The sequence below is a fragment of the Canis lupus genome, chromosome 1 (assembly GCF_048164855.1).
Source record: "Canis lupus baileyi chromosome 1, mCanLup2.hap1, whole genome shotgun sequence".
Classification (NCBI taxonomy): domain Eukaryota; kingdom Metazoa; phylum Chordata; class Mammalia; order Carnivora; family Canidae; genus Canis; species Canis lupus.
The window spans coordinates 26,772,108-26,797,851 of NC_132838.1; the positions used below are offsets into that span (position 1 = coordinate 26,772,108).

The window sequence follows — 25,744 nt, forward strand, 5'->3', positions numbered from 1 at the left end:
AAAATGTAATGGGAACACACTGGAGAGGAATCAGTTTTGCTTTGAGAAGTTGGGAAAAGTTGCATTGAGCAGGTGGCATTTGAGCTGAACCTTGATGAATGAGTGGGAGCCTGCTAGTTGGAGAGAGAGGAAATATCAAATATTCAAATATCCAGAGTTGTGAAAAATTCGTGGCATGTTGTATGGTAGAGAGAAGTTTAATGAGCTGTTTAATGGGGAACAATATGATGGGTGAGGGGCTCTTTTTTCTTTTTCTCTGAGCTAAAGTAAGAAAAAAATCCCAGATAGCCAAAGCATTGTACCTCACAGACTAACAAAACACTGCCCTGTAAGTACTCCCATGTTTGTCTTGGGAACTTTGAACTTTCACTTACAGGCAAAGGAGAGCTAGTGGAGACTTTAAGGGGGGCGGGGGTGAAATGATCACAAGTCTTAGAGCAGTGGCCAAGAGGAGATGGGCTGGATGGATTTAAGAGCAATGGATGAGGCAGAGTCATCTGCTTCATTGGCTAAGGAGATGAATGACACAGATGAAGGGAGGCATTGAGTTTGGGTACCTGGTAATGTACTGATGTCATTTGCTGACAAACCAGGGGGAGTTTTTTGGAGGTGGAGGTGGTGGAAGAGATGAGTTCATCCTTGGGCAAGTGATATCTGAGGAGTCTGAAGTACATCTGGGTGTTGAGATGGGTTTGAAGCTCAGATGAGGTCAAGGTGAGGTTTTTGAACATATAGGGAGTATCTGTGGAAGTCATGGAAATAGATATCTTTTAACATTCCTTTCCTTCAAAAATATCTTGAAGTTAACTCCTGTTTCATTCTATTTAAGATGATACTTGTGTACTTTATATATCTTTCTGGACTTAACAACCAAGCTTTAAATGGATTTTGTAGAGTCCGGTAAATTTGACAGTCCATCAGTATTTCTCAGAACCACGCTTCCAAAAACTCTATTTAAGACTGCTTTGGCGAAGTCACATTTTTCCCCCTAATGGTTATATGCCCTACTTTTGGTATCAGATTTAATGTTTCTTTCTTTAACTATTCCTACCTCTTCCTCTTGACAAACTTTTTTCCCTCAATTTTATCTTTCTTTTTCTTAACTCTTGTGACTGATCATTAGTCGGTTTTTCTCACTCTGTTGTATGTCATAAGCCAGTTACTCTTAATCATCTCAAAATTCCTTGTAAGAAATGCTTCTTCTTTTTTGTTTCCCCATATTGGTGAGCTGCCCATAGGCCTCTGGTTATTATTTGTTTTGTGATTGAGTGAGTTTTCATTGATGAATTACTCTCTGCCACCTATTGTTATGTTTTAGCTCCTCCAAGAAATGGTAGTAGAAGAGATTGGTAAGTGGTAGCTAGCATACTGTGAGTGGTAGCTCACAGTATGACCTGTGCTCTGCTGGCCACTTCAGTTGCTGCAGCAAAAGCAGCAGTAGCAAAGACTTGAATTGCACTACACACGATTCTAAGGGTATGATGTATATAGTAAATCATTCAATATGTATTGCAGTGCCATCAGGTAGGCATTATTATTATTCTTACTTTATGGCTGAGGAGAGTAAGACACATTGAGTAACTTGCCTAAGGTTTCCAAACTAGTAGATGGTCAAGTCATCAACCAGATTCCTGTCTGTGCACTGAATCAGCTGTTCACTCTACCATTTTGGTATCTGTATGTTGTTCTTGTTCAATTGTAGTGTCATACAAATAAGCAGCACTGTTTTTCAGCATGGAGAGTGCTTGGCATCTTTAAATCTAGATAGTGTCCTAAGCATGTAGATGAGAAGGTCGTTTTATTTACTAAGATCAAACTCACAAATACTATGGTTGACTCGTCATGGAAATAAGCTTGAATTTGACCTTTGTGAGCCTTGTGTATCACCTGTATCACCTCTCATCATTGTGGTTTTTCCTCCTAAAATTCCCTGTGGCTGAGGAATTCTCCTCTGAACTTCACCCAGTGATTTAGTGGAAGTCAATGTGCACTTCCTATGGAACACTGCCTTCTCAGTGTCAAAACTATACAAAACCTCTGATGAGCATCAAGTGATGTTTGGTGGCTGAGATCTAATTTTAGCTTTTCTAAAAGTATCTAAAGAAACTACCCTTCTAAATAATATTGAGGATTTAATTGGGTGGCTAATCTATTTACTGGTCATTCTCATTACAATGTAAGTTACTATGACCATGGAAGCCTGGTTAGTATTGTAAAGATCACACTACTTTTTGTCAAGGGACCACGTCTTGTCTTTTCAGCGTTGGATCCATTTACAGGCAACACTTTTCCCCCTAAATTTGCAGGCTAGTCACTATCAGAATACATAAGGATGTGTTTCTCGGTATTCTGGTAGTACTGCTGGCCAGCTATTCCATGTGAAGATCATCAGTGAGACATCCTACTGAATGAACTACTTCGATAAAGACAATCTAGAATATATTCCCTGATGAATATTTCACAGTTAATCACTGTGCAGTGAAATGACATTTCTGTGTGAAAATTTGGAAGTATCAAATTCTATTTTTTTGGAGAGCCATGGTAATTAAAAATTGTGACTTAAATCTTTTTGCAGTGTGTCTATTATATTTAGGTATTAAAATTTTTTGCTTTTTTTTTTTAAGATTTTATTTATTTATTCATGAGAGACACACACAGAGAGGCAGAGACACAAGCAGGCTCCATGCAGGGAGCCCAAGGCGGGACTCGATCCCCAGTCTCCAGGATCACACCCCGGGCTGCAGGCGGCGCTAAACCGCTACGCCACGAGGGCTGCCCAACATTTGCTTTTAAAATATCTTTTTTTTTTTTTTTTTTAACATCTACATAGAAAAATAATTTACTGTGGCAATAGATTGACTTGACCAATTTCAGCTATGGGTTTGTTTAATTTCTAGAAGGAGCCCTATCAAGAGTAGTATTGCAACTTTATACATTCTGTGAATTATATTTATGATGGCGAGGGTTGAAATGTGTAAGGTCAGTAAAGACTTTTATTTTCTGATTTTATTAGCTGCTATTAAAAGGAAAGAAAATCATGTTGTCTACTTTCTTATTATGGGAAGCAAGATCATCTAGGATATTTGTCTTTTCTTTTTTATCTTGTTATTCTCCAAAGCATATCAATCATTACATTAAATCTTGTTTTTCATAAAATAATTGCCAGGGGTCCTCTTTCAATTTTGGTCAAACAACTCTTTACTCGATTACTTTATGTCAAATCCACATTGAGTTTCTGAAGTGGGCTCCATGCAGTCTCCATACCTGAGAGAATACCAGATTTCCTGCTTCCTGATTTACATGACTTCTCAAAGTCAGCATTTTGATAATGACTTATAATGAAAACGATCCTTTTAAAAAGGAATGACTTGCCATTGCAATGGGCAGGAGGCATTTGGGATGACTGAGCAGCTTAAGTCATCTATTTATTAGAGGATAAATAATGAAGGGGAGTTTGAATGGGTTACCAAGTTATAAATTAATCTTGAGGTACTCAAATGATTGTGAACCACCTGAGCTTTCCTCTCAGCTTTTAAATCATATGATATCAATCTTTGCTCGTTTTCCTCTGGGTAATTTGTTATTATGCTTATGGTAACCAACTCCATGAGACATTAACCGGCAATCCACATTACCAGCGAGTATACATTACAGCACTAAAATAAAAATAAACTCATTGAAGAAATAGCTGGAGACCTCAACTGTGCTTTTCTGTCTGCAAAATGGTATGACAGTTTGGGATTTGTAACTGAAAATAAATTTAATTATGTCACTACCTTGCTGCTGCTAATTAGTGCATAAGATCTGTATCAGGAGGGCAGCACAGTGCAGATTTGGAAAAAAGGGTTCACTACCAAGGTGGGATGAAGGAATGGGCTGCCTCTTTCGCTCTTAGTATCTAAAATGACATTTAAATTAGATCCTGGGAATGACCTTTTCTGTTTACGTTAGCAAGATATTTTTCTCTTTTGCCTTAGTAGAGTCAGGAAGCTGATTTATAACATTTTGCATCGCCTGCATGAAGTGTTTTGCATACCTGTAACCTTTCAATTAATGTTATTTATGTTTCAATAAACCGCCATGCTACTTTTCCAGATGTTCTAATCCTTCATGTAAATGAATTTATTAGATCCAGCCACCAGACTCAATGAAATCTGCCAAATTCACTGTCTGGGCCACATACCATGGTGTTTAAACTAGATTTGCATAAGCTTGTTCTGTAAGTGTAATCTTATGTATCATCTGCAGAGTTAAAGTTTCACTAATGTAAATCCCTGACAAATCAAATGCAGATGTAGCTTTTTGCCCTCAGGGTTGAGCCTGTCAATTCTCTGCTCTCATATCTACCTCCTCCCCTTGGCGCTGGGGCCGGGCCTCCCATTCTCAATTTTTATTTCAGTATCACTAATCTTTCAGTTGTTTATGATGTAAATACACTGCAGGTACTAAAAGTGGCGGTGAACAATGGTTGCCCTGGTCTTCCTTTGCTCATTCTCCCAGACTGAGATGAGGTTGGCAAGTCATTGGAGGGGAGCTAGTTGTACCACCTGGAAAAATTTGCCCTGCCAATCAGGAGATGGCAGACAGATTGTTTCAGTTTGTCTAGAGATGTTTTAGATAAGGAGGAGTCAAGCTCAATAAATGCGTTAATGTCAGCCGGCAAATTCCATAATGTGGCCAAGGTAAATTCAATAATAGGCCAATAGAGAAAGAGTGGGGGATTGGCAGGAAGAGGCTGGGGTAGGGGTGGGGGGAGGGTCTATCTATTTACACCCAGTCCTTTCCGTTATTGTCACAACCTCAGTGAAAGGCAGGATTCTTCTTAGTTTCAGTGATTAGCTTCAAAAACTCTTGACAGGTTTAAGCCATGTATAAAAAGAGGGAAAATATGACTGCTGAATGTGGAGGGTGTTAGTGTTCTTTGGGTTTGTTTTTGATTATTTTAAAGTCTAAATATGTTTCCTCTGCTGGTGCCCAGTTGCTATTTATTTGGCTTTAGCCTTTGATCCCCCTTATGCTGGCACATCATAAAAAACATATTCCTGCTCAAGTCTTATATTATGTAGTTTGTTTCTGCTCGGGGTGTTCACCAGGCAGGGCTGTACCCACTGAATAAGCCTCTCTTTGTTTTTGATAGACTCCAGGTGTTTATCGCTGTAAGTTAGTAATGGAGTTAACCGCAAGAAGCAAACTAGAAAAAGAAGGAATTGAAGAAAATTCTGAGTTTGATAACTCAGGAGTCTGCCTTCTGGCAAACCCCCCAAGGGAATAAATACTCTTAAAAAAAAAAAAAAAGAGGCCTTGCTTCTGCTTTTTAATCTAGTTGGATGAAATTGAAGTTTTAGTATGCATAGATGCTCATTCATTTTACTTCTTCTGTGAGTTTCTTTGAAAGTGGCCAAAAAGCCTTTTTTTCCCCTTGAATTTTCACTATGGTACTGAAATGAATAACGATGGCTATTTCAGAGGAGATTACTGATATCCATATTCTTGATCTGAGCTAGAGAGATTAGTGCCAGAAGCAATTTTCCACCTGTGGTAATTTTTCCTTTCCCCTTTTGAAAGTGGGGGGCGGGGTGAGGGAGCAGAGGATTGCCATGGTATTGGAATGAATGTCTGACAGTGAGGCAGTGAAAGTGATCAGAGGAGTCTCCCTCTTTTCCCTTCACTTTTCAGCTGGGCTCCTTTTTAGTTTTGCATTTCTTTTCTGTCCAACCAGACATTATTTTAGGGTGTGTGAAGCCAAATTAAGAGCATTTCATGATTGGGAAAACAAGATTATTGAACAGTCTGTCCATTTGTCTACCTTCTCTGTTTATACCAATACATAAGGGTCTTTGCATGTTAAGAGTCAAAGCTTTGTTTTGTCCTCAGGGCCCAAGACTAAGATTGGGCCCTCCGGGGAATACAGACTTTTCACCATCAATTTCAGACTCCTGTTGTTTGTTTTTTTCATAAATTATTTTTTTTATCTGACTTAAGTATTATAGTCTTAGGCATAATAAAAATTGTGTCTAAATAAGAAGACTATGAGGTCAAACAAAATATTCATACAAAGTGCATTACAGACAGATGCAGTACCCAAGGAGTACACATTTCAAAAAGTACTACTTTAAAAAATTTTTGAACATGTGCTAGGTGTTGTTCAGCTATCATCCATGAATTAACACATTTAATTCTCTCACAGGCTGATCTGTGAGGTGGTCACTGTTACTATCTTCATTTATTGAGGAGGAAACCAAGGCACAAAGCATTTAGCTCATTTTCCACAATAGTGAGACAATGGCATAGCCAGGAATAAATAATAGACAGTCTGGCTAAAGCCTGTGTTTTGTACAAGGTTCGTGTAAGTGCAAATAAGAATGGGTTAAGTTTCCTAACTTCCAGAAATGTATGCTGCTAAAAGAGACTTTCTGGTTAACAAGGTCTTATTTGAAACCTTTAAGAGAAATAAGTTCCATACAAAGTTCACTTAATACTAAATGTTCTGTTATTTTGCTTGATGTTTTTGCCATACAATATATAGTGGGACTGACATGATAAATCAACTCAAAAGTTAACTTTTGTTTGACTTTCTCTGGATAGAGTTTTCTGATATTGAAAACCTCAATATATATATATATTTTTTTTTTCCTTTGGAGAGAGAGAGTAAGAGCAAGGGGAGAGGAGCAAAAGGAGAGGGAGAGAGAATTCCAAGCAGGCTTCATGGTTAGCCAATATCAAGAGTCATAGCTTAACTGACTGAGCCACTCAGGCATCCCTAAAAATTCAATCTGGTGTCTGCTTTTCGTGTAAATAGATGTGTACAATAAATGTGTACATTTCATGTCAAATGAAAATGAAATAGGACTACAGTTTTAAAAAGCTAAGAATCTATTCTCACTTTGGTCTTTTTTTTGAGCAACAACTTACTCTTTATTTCTCTTTCTCTTTCTTTCTTTTCTTCCTTTCTTTCTGGACTACAGTTAATCTAATCCAAAGTTGTCGATTTCAAGTTAGATTTTTTAATTCCCCAAATAAAAATTAAGAAATTACTATATGTTTATTTTCTTGGAAAGAAAGGATAGCTATTAAGAAAGTAGAAATTGGAAAGAGAATCAGACCCTAAAGAAACTCTCCAGTTTCCAAAGGAAAGGGATATATATATATTCCCCACCCCACCCCCCAAAGAAAAGGGATATTTAAGACATCTACACTCAGTTTGGGCATCTGATTCTTCTATGTGCCAGCAGAAAGACTAGGTTGGCATTCTTGACAACTGTGGGTCCCTATTTATGGAAAATTTCATTTTCCTCTTTGCTGCCCTATAGATGACAGGGAAGGGATTGAGAGAGTGGCAAAGGTTGTTCCATTCTTAGGATACCCCATTAGTAGCACCTTGTTCTTGAGCCTTCTTTACAGACATTTCTGGATCCATTTCTACTCTATTTATCAAGACTTCTAGTCCTTTTTAGACATTCTCTTACCTCTCTAGTCCACAACACACAAAACATTTAAGAATGGTTTTTTGTTTGTAAACAGTGGTACAGCATAGCATTTCTTTCTTTCCTTTTCATGTTTCTGAGTATATAAGATCATATCCAAATGTGTGTGGAACACATTATTAGGCCTCTCTGTCAACACAAGATCAATATAGAGGATTTGGAAGTGCTCTGGAAGGTCATTACAAGGTACTTTTTTGGTACCTTACAGTTTGTTGGGTTTATACAGCAAAACTCTTCCCAAGGAGCAGGATGTGGGCTTAGCAGGCCAGTCAACAGAAAGCAACCATTTAATCAGCTGGAGTCCCACGAAACAGGCTTGAAATGTAACTGTTCTCTCTTGGAGAATATACACACTTGTGCCAGAAGACCAAGGGCAACTCCAAACAAGGCCAAAGGTGTCTGCACATTTTCAAATGGTGACAAGTGAAGGAAGAAATAATTTCTTCTCTCACCCCAAACTGCTGCTTACCCCAACACCTTCAGCGACAAACAAAGGCCACTCCCACAACCAGGACAGCAGAGTACAAGGCAGGGTACAGATGGACACTCACACACTTGCACACACCATGGTTTTTGCTTCCTTCCCTTCTCCTTTTCAACTGGCCAACTCTTATCATCATAGATTTTTGTCTCAAGAAATAATATTTGGAAAGTGGTGCCAAAGGATATGCATTCCAACAACTTCTCCAGTTTTTCTAATACTTGCCAATCTGCTAGGCAGTTACATACTTTGACCAAATTGCTCTGGCCCCTTGTGGGATCACTTTGACTGAACTGCATTTGGCATCACGCCCTTAGTGAGCGTGGGGCAGGCAAGGAGACCCAGGCAGAGGAGTCGATTGCAGTTTTTGTTGAAAGGATGTTCTTAAGATGTTGTTTATCAGAGTCTTCTTTATGAGTCCCGCCAGAAGCATTTCTGTTAAGCCTAGGCCAGGCAGGGCTGCGTTCCCTGGGCACTGGTATGTTTCTAACTTACAGACACCAGGCATCTTATAACAGCTAAATTCAAGTAAATAAAATCTTAAGAACATAGCCAGTATACACAATTTTCATGTTACTGCCCAATTATTTCATCAAACACACAGGCCACAGTTCATTTGAAATAAAATTGTCCTATTGCTGATCATGAAAACTGCCAAGGTACTGACATGCCTTGGAGAAAATTGTCTGGATTTAAGCATTTCCATTAACAAGTGATACTGATGCCTCCAAGTAGATGAGGATGGTGATGATGATGATGATTTGTTTTTAGGAGTTTTTCTTTTTATTTTTTTCCTGTTTTAACCCACTTATATAATTTCAAAGTTTTGGTTTGGGTTAATTAATAAAAAAGAGCAGGTGATGATAAGGTAGGTACATGGTAATTTGGAAATTCTCATTGTGGCAAGACAGAGACATTTATCAGGTAAAGAAAGAAATTAAGTCTCAGGAACTATAAGCCTCCAGAGATTTTACTGATAGTACTGTAAGATTTTACTGTAAATATTGAAATGTTCCTTGGCTGATTTACTATATATCAATTTTTATTTGAATTGAAAAGTATAGACTTTAAGTTGGGAAAAACTCATTTTTTTTGAGAAGTAAAGGACAAAAATTAGCCTCAGTACCCACAGGAAGTGGTTCTGAACCTTCGGCTTCAGCATCAACCATCATCCTTGGACTTGTAAATGCAAATCCTCCTGATGGTGAAAAGCTAGAAAACCATTGCCATAGAGCAAACATCAAAATACTCTATGAATTCTATGGTAATGATATGGAGTCAAACATTTTCTCACCTAGACTGATTGTCCTAGGCCTAGTGTCTCAGAAGGAATCACTCCAGTCTAGAGCATAGAAAATGACCTGATGGGGTACCTGGGTGGCTCAGTCGGTTAAGTGTCAGACTCTTGGTTTAGCTCAGGTTGTAATCTCATGGGTTGAGAGATTGAGCCCTGAGGCTCTGTGCTCAGCAGGGGAGTCTGCTTAAAGATTCTTTGCCTCTGCCCCTCCCCTAACTCGTCCTGTCTCTCTATTTATTATAAATAAATCTTAAAAAAAGAAAAAGAAAAGAAAATGACCCGATGAGGGCTCTCACTCATTGAACAATTTTATATTTTCCCCTGCATTACAGGTAATGATTCAAACAAATAAACAGAGAAATTATTTGAATTTTATGAATCATCAATACATTTCTTTTCATATGGTACTTTTTCTTCGAAGAGGTAACAGTTTGCTGTGCTCTGAGGAGCATTCCACTGGAGTTGTATTAGTGGTGACTGAGTTTGTGGCAATCTGGGAGGCCGCTGAGTTGCAAGGTCTGACCTTGTGCTTTCTAATTGCTGAGTAACACTTCTAGAAACATGGAATATTCATAAAGACTGAAGTGAATCACACAATATCTATTAATGCCGTCCTTCTAATTTTTTTTGAAATTACAAAAATAATGATGCTCAGTAGATATAAATGAAAACAAACATCACAACATTTTTTCCAAAGGAAAATTAAAGTCTCTTAAAAGACCCACCACTTCTCCCCAGCCTGCAAAAACTCTGCATAGTTATTTATTCTTCAGAGGTAATTACTATGAATAATTTAGTGTGCATCTTTCTAGAACTGTTCCAGTCTATAGAAACACGTAAAAATATTCCATTTTTTTAAAGATACAAATTAAATTATACCCTACATACTATTCTGCTACTTGTTTTTTTCCACAAAAATATATTGTGGGACAAATTTCTGTAACTAGGATTTACAGGAAATATATCTTTGAAAATTCAGTGTGCAAGGTTTGATAGCTTGTGATGTTCTATTGAGGAGCACCAAGTGTTTACTCTCAGTAGGTCTACAGTGTGGTTAGGGAGAGCACACTAATACTAGTGAATCAGAGCAGTTAAGATCCTATTGCCTGGGACTACTTTGTGTGTGGTTTTGTAATGAAGACATGTGAGAGGTATCAGTAAGGCTCAACTGCCAAAAAATTGTTCACGAGAGGAGGCAGTTAAAATGCAAAGGATCAGGACACGTAAAAAAGAAGTGGTGGGGGGTGATGCTGAGCTTTTCAGCTTTTCTAAAGCAGGAACAAAGTCATAATAATAATAATAGCAGAGCTGAGCATGGCATCTGGAAGGGTAAATTAAAAGAGTGGTCTGGAATGAAGGGGAATGTTTGGGATTAGTGGGAAATCCATTGGATTAGTGGGGGAGTGGGGGTATATTTGACATGAAGCCAAAGAAATTTAGACATGATATCATAAAATACTTGGATAAAAGTAAAAATGAAAACATTATGTGACACGGACATGAAGGAACATCTTTCCTTCCTCACATTTATCTAACAGATACTTTATTTTTTTGAAAAGCAAACACACACACACACAGAGCCCTTCTTTTTCAAGCAGTTTCATTAAAAGAGTAATTTTTTAGTAGTATTTAGTTTTATAAGGTGGCTATTTCCATAATTAATGTCTAAACTTGAATTCACATAATTCATTAGGTGCTGATCCAAAGACTAAAGCACTGATTTGCATAATGGCTAAACCCAGGGGAATAGCAAGCTGTGTTGTTAAGGAACTCTTTTGGTAAGTGTTGAAGTAAAATTTGTATCTACATTTAAATTTCTAATAGGTGGGTTCATCCTGAATCACAATCAACTCACTACTTGTCACCCATAAGAAACACCATTCGTGGTCATAGTTTCAGCTTAAAAATACATAAATGGCAGAAGGCAAATGTTTGGTACTTTTCCATTAGGAAACTTTCTCTGTCTAAATATATATAATTCTTTCTTTGGCTCATGGGACTTACTGAATGTTATAAAAGTGTAATCATCATAGCCGAAGAGTCCAGCACTAGATAAGCAGTGCGCTAGTTGTGTTTGAAACAGGCTGAACATTTAGCAAGATTTGTATACTTTTTCTCCTTAGACTAAGATCAAATGAACAAACTCCAAAAGAATGCTGCAATAGAAGGAGACAAGGGAACATGAACAACTATATTCCATCCCTGACCTTTTGCCCATATTGAGATGTGATGTCCAGAGATTTCACAGTGTGTCTCATGGTCCTGACTCATGCATAGAATAAATAGGACTTTCTTAAGAAAAGCAGAAGAATGTCATGGTGTTACAAATGTGCATGTTTATGCCTTTAAGTCTTTTAAGTCTTTAAGTCTTCTCTTCAGAAGAGAAGATCGCCACACTAAAGAATCTCCTTAGGTTTTATGTAATAATAAAATATGTCAGGCATGTTTTGTTTATTTCCTTTCTAAGTACTACATAAATTTAATTGCACAATTTGTTTTAAAAAATCTGAAAGAATGAACAAATCATTTCCAATAGGATGGAAACACACTAAAAGCAGAAATTTGGAAAAAGCCAAATAAAGCCTCAATCGGTACATTCTTCCCATCCTATCTCCCCACTTGCTTTTCAAAATCCAGCTTGTATTTTAGGATTTAAAAGTATTATATGCAAAATGTCCCTCTTTCCCATGTTTCTTCCCACTATTTATTTATTTATTTATTTATTTATTTATTTATTCATTCATTCATTCATTCATTTAAGCTCTATACCGATGAGAATTTGGTGTATGAGTCTGGGCAGTTTATGGGCACCAGTTATTTTGGTCTACTAATCTTTCCCAGGCTTTCCCTATTTTCAAGACACATTATAATTTGGGATCATATAGATCATTTATAAGGAAATACCTTTTTGTAATCCACTTGCCCTTACATATATTTTTATTTGTAATATTTGTACAGCTAATTTGACCAGAGAGAAACTGCTTTTGGAACATGAGTGATTTCTACACAGAGAACAAATTTAGTTCCAATCAAGATCTCTATGATTAGGAACGGGTGTTCAGAGTAATTTGGAATTCAGGGCAGTTACCAATGTAGCATGAGTTTAGACTTTTAGATGTGGTGATGAACTGTTGAAAAGAAACTGGCTGAGATTTGAACATTATTTGAAGTGGAAAAAGAAAAATAGCTTGTCTTTGGGCTTCATGCCATTTTCTTCCTTTGGTATCTGAAGAAGAAATTTTGTTCTGGTTTAGGAGAAAGTGGGGCCAAGGATCCTAACAGTAACCCAAAATGGTTCCTCTATGAGCAAGGGATATCTACCCAATATATCTTAGTAAAAATAGGTCTAGGAAATTACAAAAAGACTCTTATTGCTAGGACTAGAATGGGAGGAATAGAAGATTACAGTGTTCTCTATGCCAAAGGGTTTGATATTGGATTGTTCAGAATAGTTTTACCTGTAGTAATACAAACCTGACACAAACTGGTTTAACGCAAAGAAAAATTATTATATCACATCTTAGAAATCCTAGAAGTAAGGCTTCAGGGGTAATTATTTAACAACTTGGAGGCAGCAGTACTGAGGGCCAGAGTTTTTGCTTCCCTCACAGTTGGCCTGGGACTATCCCGGCTGTTTCTTCTCCTGGATGTGAGAGAATAGCCAGGGATAGTCCCTTCCTGGATCATACCCAATGGGAGAGGGGGAAAGAAATTCTTTCCTTCAAATATGTAAGAAATTTTTCCCTTCATTCTGGTTATACCTTTGGATTCATGGGAGTAGTCAGAAGAACACCATCTGCTAATTGAGGACAAGTAGTCAAGATCCACCTTAGGAACTGGGCATAGACTCTGTTTTGTTCATTGCAGTATTGAAGTACAGTTTGCTGCCATTTTTGGAAAACGTTGTTATGTGCCACAATTTAAATTTTACTCTTCTTGGAGGGAATAAAGCACTGGCAAGTTAGTACCTTTGCAATTAGGATCCAGAACTCAGAACAAAGGATGAACGCAATAAAACCATGTAGTATATACAATTGATTTACGAGTGTCCTCTGGGAACATAACCTCATTTTGAAGCACTGCCTTTATGGAAAAACGCATTCTAAGTAAAAAAAAAAAAAAAAAAAAATCAACTTCCAATCAAGTAGGCTGTATTTATTCCCAACATTTAGCAGAGTCTGGCATAGGATAGATAATTGATAAATATATATTGAAAACATGCATGGCTTTGGAAATGCAACCCATTTTTAAGTTCAGAATACCTGCGTGCAACGCAACACCCTTTGCAGGGAGCTTTCAGTGGGAGATACGGCATCTATAAGAAAATGTTAGTGATCAACAGAAGAAGGTATATAATAAAATACTAAGTTCAATGTCACCAAGAATTCCAAATATGAAGTTGTAGCCATTAGGATCTAAGGACAACCACGGAAAAAAGAGAGCAATTATTGCCAGAGTATGTGTTTTTAAAAAAGTTAAATCAAAGTTGAACCTGAAAATAATAAAAAGAAACAATGAATATATCATAGTATTTAAAAAATATAACTTATTTAAAAAATATAACTCAATAAACTGTAAAATTTAAAAACTTTTCACCATAGTGTTCTATATTTAAATTCTAAAGCTACAGGCATATGTTAAAAAATACCAAAAATGATTTCTTACATCAAAACTACATATTGTTAATATGTAGTCAAATATTTTTTAGCCATATCATTGCAATGTGTGTTAGAATTTCATCAGCTATGATTTCAGGAAAAATATTTTTCAGTTTGAAGAACTCACATAGTAAAGAACAGTGTCCTAGGTGTAGCTTTATTTTTTAGAGCAGGGTAGGACCTGGTCACGTTGGCATAGGGCATTGCCTAATGAATTGAGGAACCTAGAAAGCCTCTCTTGCTTCAAAATATGATTCCTATTCTATAGTCTTCCTGATGAAATCTCACCAGCAGATATTCATTCCTGTGTGTCAACATACGTGACATAGATGGATAGATGGATAGACAGATAGATAGATATCTTTTGATTAGCTATAATCGTGCCTCAGATAAACCTCATTGGCTACAATACTGCCACTGTGCAAAGCTATATACATATGTGCTCTTTTGAAAGGCTACTCTATTCACCCCTTAAAATAAAAAGCAGCTTTAATTCATTCTTCCTTCTCTCTAATTAAACCTGGTCACTGAGGGAATTCATAACCCATAATCATTTATTGACCTCTGCCATGACTGGATACTGTAAATCTCTGGGGTTACAAAGATAGATTATAAGGAGTCTCTTTTTTTTTTTTGAAGTCCATAATTTCACCAAGAGACAGGTTTCACTGCAGTGATGTGATGGGGCATATTACATGGGTGTGATGCTAATCTACATACTAGGGGTGAAGGATGTACTGTTTTGTGAAGATGTGGAACTTCAGCACAGAGCAAGTGGCAAAAGAGGCCTTTGAGTTTTGGTGGGATGGTGTTTCTAAGTAAGGAATAGGGAAAGATGTAGCAAGTAGTAAAGACAACACAGGTCACATTTTAATTATTTAAAAATAATTTTTGAAGTGGAATCTTTTACAAAATGATCTCTAAAATTGAAATATGCAGGTAATATTTGTTTGAAATTTAGAATAAGATTCTAGTCAGTTAATAACCTTGACAATAGAATGTGTAAGACAAATATTATAAGATGCTTCTAAATATGTGGTGATGATGAAGGGGAAGTGATACACATGGACACAAATGATGGTAATGGTTGCAGGATTGAAGTTACTCAAGACTGACAAAGCATCATAACATTCCTTGCTTTTTTCCAAATCTTCCTCCTCATGTGGTCAATTTCCTGTGCAAAAGCCCAGACCAATCACTCTCAAGACTGAATCTCAAAGTCATCATTCAGACATTATTTCTAAATTATTTTAAATTTTAACTTAGACCATAAGTCCTGATGGTAAGATGCATGAATGTATATTCTGATTGGTCAATGAGGCCAGTTAACAGCACTGTCTTCAATTACATGTTACATTGATGTGAGTACACCATCCTTGTCTGAAGGCTGAGCTTGTAAGACTTAGGTGTCAAATCGCTTGCACCATTCCTAGTTCCCTTTTTAAGTATGAATTACACGATCATGGAGCCACATGGTTTCTCAGTCTTAGTACCTTTAACCTTTTCAGCTGCATAATTTTTTGGGAGGTGGGAGGAGCTTGTCTTAGCAGCATTCCTGGCCTTTATCTACTTAGGTGTCAGAAGCAAACTCTTCCTCCACCAAACGGTGATGGCCAAAGATGTCTCCAGACATTGCCAAATGACCTCTGGGGAGCAGAATCATCTCCAGCTGAGAACCACTGGGCAATATGCCATACCAATAGCCACTCTTCAGTAATGTAATTGATACTGTTTATAGACCTACTTTATGGAGTTATAAGGTGTTAAAGGTAGTCTACACATGACTCAGTGAGAAAGAATGACAGACCAACCAGATCAACAACACTTGTAGCCAATGATACATCCGGACACACTTGATCATAGATCGACAGTATACGACTTAATCAGGAGGAAGTAAAACGGGAGGTGAGCCATGTGGTATAATACAATGGATTTCTTTTTGTGTGTGATTCTTTTCCCCTGCTTTTAAAAGTAACATATGTGTTCACTACAGAAAAAAAGTAACATATATAGGAGTATGAGGAAGAAAAGAAAAATTAGCCCTAAAATTAGATAATGGTTATTGTGGAAATTGTTGTCACATGGCTTTCCCTCGACTCTTCTTTCTCTACATGTGAAGAACAAACTACCAAAGAAGGACTGTATCTTCAGACTAAATAGTAGAACAAAGAGGATTCATGAAGCAGAGCTACAGCTGACCTCAGCTGACATGAAACAAAAGCAAGAATTTCACCTTTATTTTATGTCTCTAAATTTTAGGATTATTTGTTATTGCAGAATAACCTCATAAAATCTAACATATTTTATTCTAGTCTATATAAACACATGTATATATCATGAATAAAATATAAATATAATATTTAAAATACATACATTTCTAATTTATATTTTGAATAATTGGAGTAGTTTTCACTTATATTTGTGATTTATTCCTCTCTCTTTGGTAATTTTCAAGTATAATCATTCCTCCCTTACACAAATTTGAGTAACTTCCTGGTATTCTAGTGTACTAAGTCAACCTCCTATGTTAGTACATTTTTACTCTATTTTCAATTAATACCCTTATCCATATCATCCCTACACAGGGATGCATCTCTGATTATTTTTTAAAAATATTTTTTTTATTTATTCATGAGAGACACTGAGAGAGAGGCAGAGACATAGGCAGAGGGAGAAGCATGCTCCCTGCAGGGAGCCTGATGTGGGACTCGATCCCAGGGCCCTGGGATCAGATCACACCCTGAGCGGAAGGCAGATGCTCAACCGCTGAGCCAAGGAGGTACCCTGTATCTCTGATTATTTTCTTAGGATAAGTCAAGGAAGTGAAAAACTAGGCAAAGAATGTAAACATTTGTAAAGCTTTTAGTAGAGATTGCAAAGTTGCTCACCATAATTATCACACTGGTAGACTCCTTCCAGGGTGGATCAAAGTGTTACTTATTCACACCCTCATCAAATTAGAGATCAACATTAAGTTCAGAAAGAAAAGCTTTGAAAATGTCATAGAGGGGCATTTGGGTAGCTCAGCTGGTTAAGTGTCCAACTCTTAGTTTTGGCTCAGGTCATGATCTCAGGGTCATAGGATCCAGCCCGGCATTGGGCTCCACACTCAGTGTGGAGTCTGCTTTTCCCTGTCCTTCCCCTTCTACCTCTCCTCACTACTCACTTTAGCACATGTGCACATTCTCTCTCTCTAAAATAAATAAATAAAGTCTCTAAAAAAATGAAAAATATCACAGAGCAAAATTCTTTTTTTTTTTTTCCAGTTTCTTTTCCTGGCTTGCTAGTGACATTACCTTTTGCATATTATTTTAAGTGTTCTGCTCCTTATTTTTAAAGTAAACAGGAGATAGGTTATGAAACCTGATTTTCCTACTCAAATTAGAAGACTAACATGGGTGGGATCAAGGTTTTAAATCAATAATCCAATAATACACCCTGAGTAACTTGGAACAATAAAATACAGTAGAAACATCAGTATGGAAAAATTCATGTAAAGATGACTTCAAGTGAACTTTGAAAGGAATCAAAAGGCGGAGAAACAATGTTCTGTGCCACTCATTCATCCATTAATTCTCCAACAAATAAATAACGAGATGAGCCACATATTGTGTAGATGTGGAGGATACAGTGTTGCACAAGCTAGACAGGCTTCCTGCCTACATTGGGCATGCAACCTAATGTAATTACACAAGCAGAGCCATTTAATTTGATGGTGCCCCAATAGGATAAAGTCAGAGCCAGAAATCACATGACAGGAGTATCCAACCATATCAGATGCCTACTTTAAAAAACTTTCCTGTGAGGAGACATGCCATTTAATAAGTGACACATTGAAGATTCGAATCCAAGTCTTTTTGATGCTCCAAGTCTGTGCTCAGCCAAATATTTGTATGGTATAATTTAGGAGGGTAGTATACAAGATACATAGAAAGGGACTATATTGACAAAACAATATTTCAAAAACTTTATATTTCAAGTTTGTAGATGTATATCTCTAGAAAGGAGTAGAATATATCTTAGCTCTTTAGTGATACTACTTTGTTAAAATTTCTCTGTCTTGGAGCACCTGGGTGGCTCAGTGGCTGAGTGTCTACTTTTGGCTCAGGTCGTGATCCTGGGGTTCTGGGACCAAGTCCTACATCAGGCTCCCCGCAGGGATCCTCCTTCTCCCTCTGCCTGTGTCTCTGCCTCTCTCTCTATGTCTCTCATGAGCAAATAAACAAAATCTTTATAAAAATAAAATTTCTCTGTCTTTATTATTAGCTCCTCTGACAATTTCCTATACAGTACATTGAAAAATTAAGTTATTTGGCAAAAATTATAATGAACATGTATTTATATTCACAAATACATTCATTTTATCTTTATTATTAAATGTTAGCTTTTGAAGCAGAAATAGGTTTTTAAAAGCTGGATGACTGTTTGAATTTGTAAAACAAGTTAAACCTGACAATAAGGCATGTGCTTTAAATTTCTTTGGTTTGCGGCACTGTTTACCGTGGCAGCAACATCGTGCTTACGTCAAGCTTTCTTGCTCTCCCCCATAAACTGTTGCATGCTACACTGATGTCCACCAACCTTAAATGAAATATCTGAAAACAGCACATTTACTTTTTTGATCTAATGCTGATCAGTCCAGCCTCCAAGTACCCCACTAGACTATGTGGGAAAGTCTGGGACATTATGATGTGGGTCACCAAAGTTTGAGTATTTTATAGATAGGAGACCATCATAACTTAAGTGGAACTTTACAAAGTAAGCTGTTGTTTTTCCCAATGCAGGGTCTCAACATCTTCATTAGCTTATTTTAAATATATCCTAAAGCAATTGTTCACCAGATGACAAAAATATATTCTTACTGAGTTTGACACATTTTATATTTTTGTTGATGGTGTTGATTAGTCTTGATATATGAATCTTGGCTAAGTGGGAAAGCATATCTTTTCTTTTTTTTTTTTTTAAGATTTTATTTATTTATTTGAGAGACAGAAAGAGAGAGTAAGCTAGAGCGAGCATGAACAGAAGCAAATGGAGAAGCAGATTCCTTGCTGAGGAAGGAGCCCAATGTGGGGCTTTATCCCAGGACCCTGGGATCATGACCGAGCCAAAGGCAGACAACTGACTGAGCCACCCAGGTGCCCCAAAAGGCATGTCTTATATGTCTATATGTGTTATCTTTATTGTGTTGTGTGGCTGTATGAGATAGCTCCTCAGTTAAATAGGAACTTAGACAAGAAGGATCCCTCGAAAGCTCAGACAAGTCCTTGAACAAAATGAAGGCTTAGTTATTCGAGGCCTTAGATATTTTGGAGGAGGGGTTTCTGCATGTTGCTTAGGGAGGAATGACTTTCCTGCTGTATTTTCAAGACACTGGTCTCTTCTTTGACACCACTCTAGTTAGCTGCTTCCACTTACTTCCAGCCAGAGTCTCTACCAAATGGAACATTCCCATTCCTTCATTTGTTTATTGGTTTGTTCAACCAATGTCTGTGGACAATCTACTACATTCTAGTTCTTGTGTTACACTGGAACTTCATAAGAAACCCCCAAATCCATGTCTCTAATTGTAGCCTAGAAATTCACAATACTTACATGTGTGTGATGCATTGGGGCTTACAGATACATTTACTTGCGTTATCACCTGGTTTACAACAACTCTGTGAAGTAGAGAAGACAGATATTGTTTGCACTTTGTAAATTAGATAGCTGATTATTGTGTTTTTGAGTAGAATTTTGTCTATACTCTACTAGAACCAAGAGCTGAAATTTTGTCTATTTGGTACCTATAAATGTTGACCTAAAGAATAGTGGTCTCAGTGGGGTGATGGGGAAGGAGGGATGTTTAGTTGAGGAGATGGGGAGGTAAGGGAGTGGAGACAAGGACTATTTAGAGATCTCTTTTGAGGAAGTGGGAGATGGGGTGACAACTGAAGGCAGACAGGAGGTCAGGAAAGAGTTTTCTTAAGAGGGTTTTTTTTTTAAGATTTTATTTTTAAGTAATTTCCATACCCAACATGAGGCTCAAATTCACAACCCTGAGACCGACCAAGAGTCACATACCCTATCAACTGACCCAGCCAGGCACCCCTCTTAAGAGTTTTTTGAAGCACGTTCATATACTGATAAGAATGAGCCAGTAATAAGGAGAATATTGATGATGCAGAATAAATAGAGTCAGGGGATAAATGCTAGAAAAAATTCTCTGAAGAGGCTGAAAGAGGATGCGATCTAGGTTAAAAAAACAGAAGAGAAGAGGATGAGTTAATTCAATTAACAGGAGGGAACAAAGTATGGACATGGATAGGTAGGTTGGTAGATTTGGTGATTGGAAACGAGATGATTTTCTTTTAATTGACAACATTTTCTTGGAGAAATAAGAGAACAATTAGCTAAGAGTAAGGAGCAAGTAGATATTGTTTAAGGTATAAGAAAAAGGAAAGATAAGGAAAGGTCATAATATATTCCATTTTATGTTTTTACTGTAATAACTTCCTCCTTCAATTTCTTCTATAAAGACAGAAAACAGTTACCCCTAGAAATTTACATAATTATAAAAGTCTACGCTATTGTCATTATTATTTATTTACTCTATAGCTATCCATAGGAAGTTTTACTTTAATGTAAGATCACATAGACTACTTGAACATTCTGTCTTCTGGAACAAGTTTACATTGTGCCACATGCAAAACAGTGCTTATTTATGTTAAACTTTTTATTGCTGATAATGATGACTAGTTTTGAGGTTCAAAATATTTGCTGAATTAATAGTGGTTGTGTTTGTTACTAAATGCTGCAATAACGTCTTATAAAGTTGAGTTATAGTCCTTATAATCTTTCAACATTTTTATATTTCTAAAGACTACATTAGGGATGGATATTGTTCGAGTCAATTCTCCATGGTGTTTCTACAGGTCGTGTGACAGCTTTTACTTCATGCTATATTTTTAGTGCTCATGGCACAGCACTTGAAAGAAAGAGATCTTTCTGGAATAGAGGGAGGATCTGCTTCCTGACAAGAATGATAAAGATAATAGCTGTTTCTGGAAAAGGTTGGGCAGATATGTTTAGCAACTCCTTGTAAGACTGGGGTTTCCTGAGCTTAGAATTCTCCAGCTGTGATAGATATCCTTAGGATGCAGCACCCACTTGGACCACTTTCATCACGCCTGTGGGACCTGGGACATAAGAGGAACCAACATGAACTTGAAGCTCATGTTGCCTGCTGTGCTGTGTGTAGTAAAGTCTCTCGTCTCTGACCCAGGAATCTCATGTCTTCGAAGAGCATTTATGACTGTGACAGGCTAACTTGTTAATTTACAGGTAAACGTCATAGTCTTTCCATAGTTCCTGACATTTCAAAAGGTGACATCAGCACCGTCATTTAATAGCATTTAAAAATGTGGAGCACTTTTTATTTATTTCTTAGAGTTCTGTACTTGCCCCTAATCTTTTTTTCCCTTTTCTTTCTGTTTTATTATTTTTAATTTCCAGGATTGAATTTAAACACCAAGGTATCTCAATCAACACTTAAGACATACAATGTATTTAATAGCCTTTCAGTAATAATATTTAAATGTTTGACTTTTAAAAATGACTTTTCCCCCATTTTTTTTTAAAAGAACAGTTATTTTAAGAAGATTTTTCTTCTGGGTGGAAATAGTAATTGTTTCTGAGTCACGGCAAGCAATAGATTGAATTTTGAGCTCTGAAGATCACATTCCAGCTAAATAATTTCCCAAGGAATAGAAAGCCCAAATCCTTTCCTAAATATCAAACAAATGAGAGCAGTAATTGGTAGAGGACTGCTTTGAACTGAAGATGGAGAGCAGCTTACTGTGGTTTACCAAATTTAGACTTGGCAAAATAAAACCTAGTAGGTAGAGGCAGAGTAGACACCAGGGTCAGTTGACGGGGCAGGCCAGGGAGAGCCCAGCTGGCTTCTTTCAAAGACTATATCCAAAAAGAGGGTCTTGGAAGTCATCAAAGAGTGAGAGACACGAGCAACATAAAATACTCTAGAGATGGCAAGGGAAAATTGCATCCTGTGCTTTTAGGATGGCAGGATGTGGGCTGACAGAATCAAGCATGGAACTTTCCTACTCAAAATGAGTCAGGGGATAAGACTGGTGATCAAAGGCAGGAAGTAAATAAAGGTCCCAATGCAGCTGGGACCCATGATGCATACTGCACGATGAAACCCAACTGAATTATTTCCCAACTGGTGAGGAAACATCATGAAACAAATGAAAGCATGCCTAATTCTGGAAAATGTGGTGGGTCTGAAACATCCAGATTAAAACTTTATCAGATATAATTATTAACTAATTACTTAAATATGCAAACATTTAAGGAACTCAATGTAAATTTAAGGAGTTAAAATTATAGATCATTAAAATATTTTTTTTATTGAGCCCATTTCTAAACAAAGGTGTTAGGAATGGATTCAATTTATTTTTAAATTTTTATTTATTTACTTATTTTTAAAAGTAAACTCTGCCCACTGTGGGGCTCAAACTCATGAGCTCTGAGATCAAGAGTCACACACTTTACTGACTGTGCCTGCCAGGCACCCCTGTTAAAATACTCTTGTTGTGAAGTGTACTAATTCAGTAATCATTGTATTAGATTTCTTCCTAAATGCATTAAAGTAAAAAAAAAAATCATAGATATGATAAACTTTTATAAGTATTATTTTTTTCGAGTGGGGATAAAATGCCAAATAAAGCTATTCTGTTGTCTTATTTTTGTCCCTGTTTATTAAAGGCATGTGGCCTTTGAGATCTAGTCTAGATGATGCTAGATGGGTACCTATTTTCTTGAGAAAGAAGTCAGAATGGATCGTTGGTGATAAAGTGTTTTTCCTTAATGCCAATTTAAAGGAGTTACCAAAAGAATCTTGATTTCAATTTTAATTCTCATGTTTATAGAATGTTGGCTACCCCACCAAAATAAATTGCCCCCAGAAGAAACGGCAATCAAATAAATGAGTGAGCTTGAAGATGAGAAGTTGTATGAAATTTGCTCCATATGCCATTTATTTAATGAATGTTTAATGCAAGACAGGTGCTTATCTATCTGTCCTTATGGAGCTCACATTCTGGCAGAGGGAGACTGACAACCAACAAATCAAATAGTATGCCAGGTGGTGATAAGTGTCATGGAGGAAAATAGAACAGGGGAAAAGGAGTGAGGGACGCCAGGGGTGGGATAGGGATGTTGTCTGTCAGATATTTTGAAAGCACACATCTGATAGCAATGTTCCCATGCTCAAACCTTTCAAAGCCACCCCATTACCTTCAGCACCAAGATCACACTTCTAAGCCTGACATACTCCACCGTGCATGGTTTAACCCTCAACATATTCTCCATTATCAATTCCTGCAATGCTTTCAGGCACACTCTTCATTTTGGCTGTTTTTAGTTACATAAAATGCCAGATTAGGCCATGCTATCCCATGCTTCCATGACTCTGCTTGTTTATGCATCTTAAAACACCTATCCTTTCCTCCCCAGTTCTGCTTACCTAGTAAACTTCTTCTTAACCTTTAAGACTCTATCTAGTATCATAGCTTCTTAGAAGTGCTTTCTGATTCATTGTTCTGCTATCATAGGTCAGTGTCAAGACCTTCCTCTGTTCAGGGCCCCGTAATGGTTCACCCCAGTTACACAACCTGCTTAAAATTCCATAACACTATACTCAATGCGTCTCTGTTTTAACAACTTTCACACCATTATATACAGAAGTTTAGAACTAGGTGGGCATAAGTAATATCCTCACTCACTTGAATTGGTTTTCACTGCATTATGTATTACTTGAGGATGGGGTTTGTGTATGTTTGTATCTGTGCATGATCACAGTCTCTGGCACATGGTATGCATTTCATAAATGTTTGTTTAATCAATAGATTTCATATGTCAACATTCCAATCAAACTCTAGATACTGATTGGTTGAATGGCAGAGATCCTCTATAGTATTTTCTACACACTAATATCAAGGTATAGTAACATGAATATATCCACCCTAATTTCTTTCTTTTTTTTTTTTTTTACTTTTTGCTATTATGGATGCCATGTCATATTCTAAGGATATAATAATATATAACATTCATTGAACTCATACCATGAGCCAAGCACTGTTCTAAACATTTTCTTGTAACAACTTATTCATTCCTTATGACAACCCTAGAGATGAGTTTTATCAATTTCCCCATCTTCTATGGCCACAAAGTGCTTAAATAACTTGTCCAAGATCTGTCATACAAGGAGGTTTCAAACACAGGTGGTCTGACTCCCATTCTTGTGTTTTTAACCACAACACCATGTTATCTAATTTTTATTAAGCCTCAGAAAGTTAAATTATTCATTCCTTAAGAGAAAGAAAATAAGCAGCTGAGAAATATTGGCAGAGAATTTGAACTACTGAAATTTTTAAGGGTTGTTTGGAATGGTGTGGAGGGTGCAAAGTACCTTAGGAATTGTGCCAAAGCTTTGAACCTAAGCCTTTAGGTACAGTAAATTAGACACATGATATTCTCGTCATCTGCTGTCTTCAAAAGTAATTCATTTAATCCAGTGAAGGATGGTAAATGCTTTGGAATAAATACAAGATGCTGTGGTTTCCATGGGGTGTAGTGAGAAGATTTAAAACAAATAAGCAACTCTTTGTAGCCTGCAAATAGTTTTCCCACTGTACCCTATCTGTCCTGTTGGTATAATAACAACAAACATTTGAGGTGCATGCTCACATGCCCTGTTTCATTTGATTCTTTCTACAAATATCAAGGTAAGTAGTGCATATATGATTCATATCTTAGGCAAAGACTCAAAATGTAAAAAGCATGAATGAGACATATGAATTATGACTCTTACTCATTTTTCTCTCCTCCTCATCCTGCTTTTTAAAATTATATCATATAAACAAGTTGAATTGCAATGGATGCAATTGCAGTTGCAACTAATTTATCTGAAATATAGTGATATCAAAATTAATGCTAAGAAAATGATTCATTGAGAAACCATCCCTGAAGTGATAAAAATGGATATATACAGGCCATATGGATATAGTCTCTTAATTTAAACTTTTTTTTAAAGATTTTATTTATTTATTCATGAGAGACATGCAGAGAGAGGCAGAGACATGAGCAGAGGGAGAAGCAGGCTCCCTTTGGGGAGCCTGATGCAGGACTCAATCCCAGGACTCTGGGATCATGACCTGAGCCAAAAGCAGATGCTCAGCTGCTGAGCCACCCAGGTGGCTTTTAGGAACTTTTAATTGAGGGTCTTACCTACCCTCATTCCAGCTATTCTGTACCCATCCTTGATAGCTCCTGCCTGTTACATTCCTATTTGGAAAGAGTCTGGAAAAACTAGGAATGGTGGTTCCTGGAAATCTGCATGAAGGTCTTAACGATACTTTAGTGATAGTGACCATAGTTCTCTAGAGAAAGTAAAATACTTCACATAGAATCATTCCAACAACCCTTTTAAGGTTGAATATTCCATATAGGTTTATAGATGAAGAATTAATTAGAATAATGTGACTCTATATTCTTTTTAACAGTTTCTCATTGGTCTCTCCATATATGCTTTTGTGAATTTAGGTTTGCTATGAAGCACAAGAAAACATTGCTTCTCAAACTTATCATTTCTCACTTTTCCTCATCAAATAAGCACTATTATTTAGTGCTTGAGTAACAAACTTAGGAATTTCTCTCTTAGGAATATCTCTCTTTTCCTTCTCCTGACATCAAATCCATTGGCAAGTCCTGATGACTTTATTCTAAATTGTAACCCAAATCTGGGGCTGTTGGGTGGCTCAGT

The 25,744-nt window shown here is 36.9% G+C and overlaps 1 pseudogene; it reads right to left on the reverse strand.

Moving 5' to 3' along the window:
* Positions 1-14,197: 14,197 nt before the first annotated feature.
* Positions 14,198-14,349, reverse strand: LOC140609086 (U4 spliceosomal RNA; annotated as a pseudogene).
* Between the last annotated feature and the right edge of the window lie 11,395 nt (positions 14,350-25,744).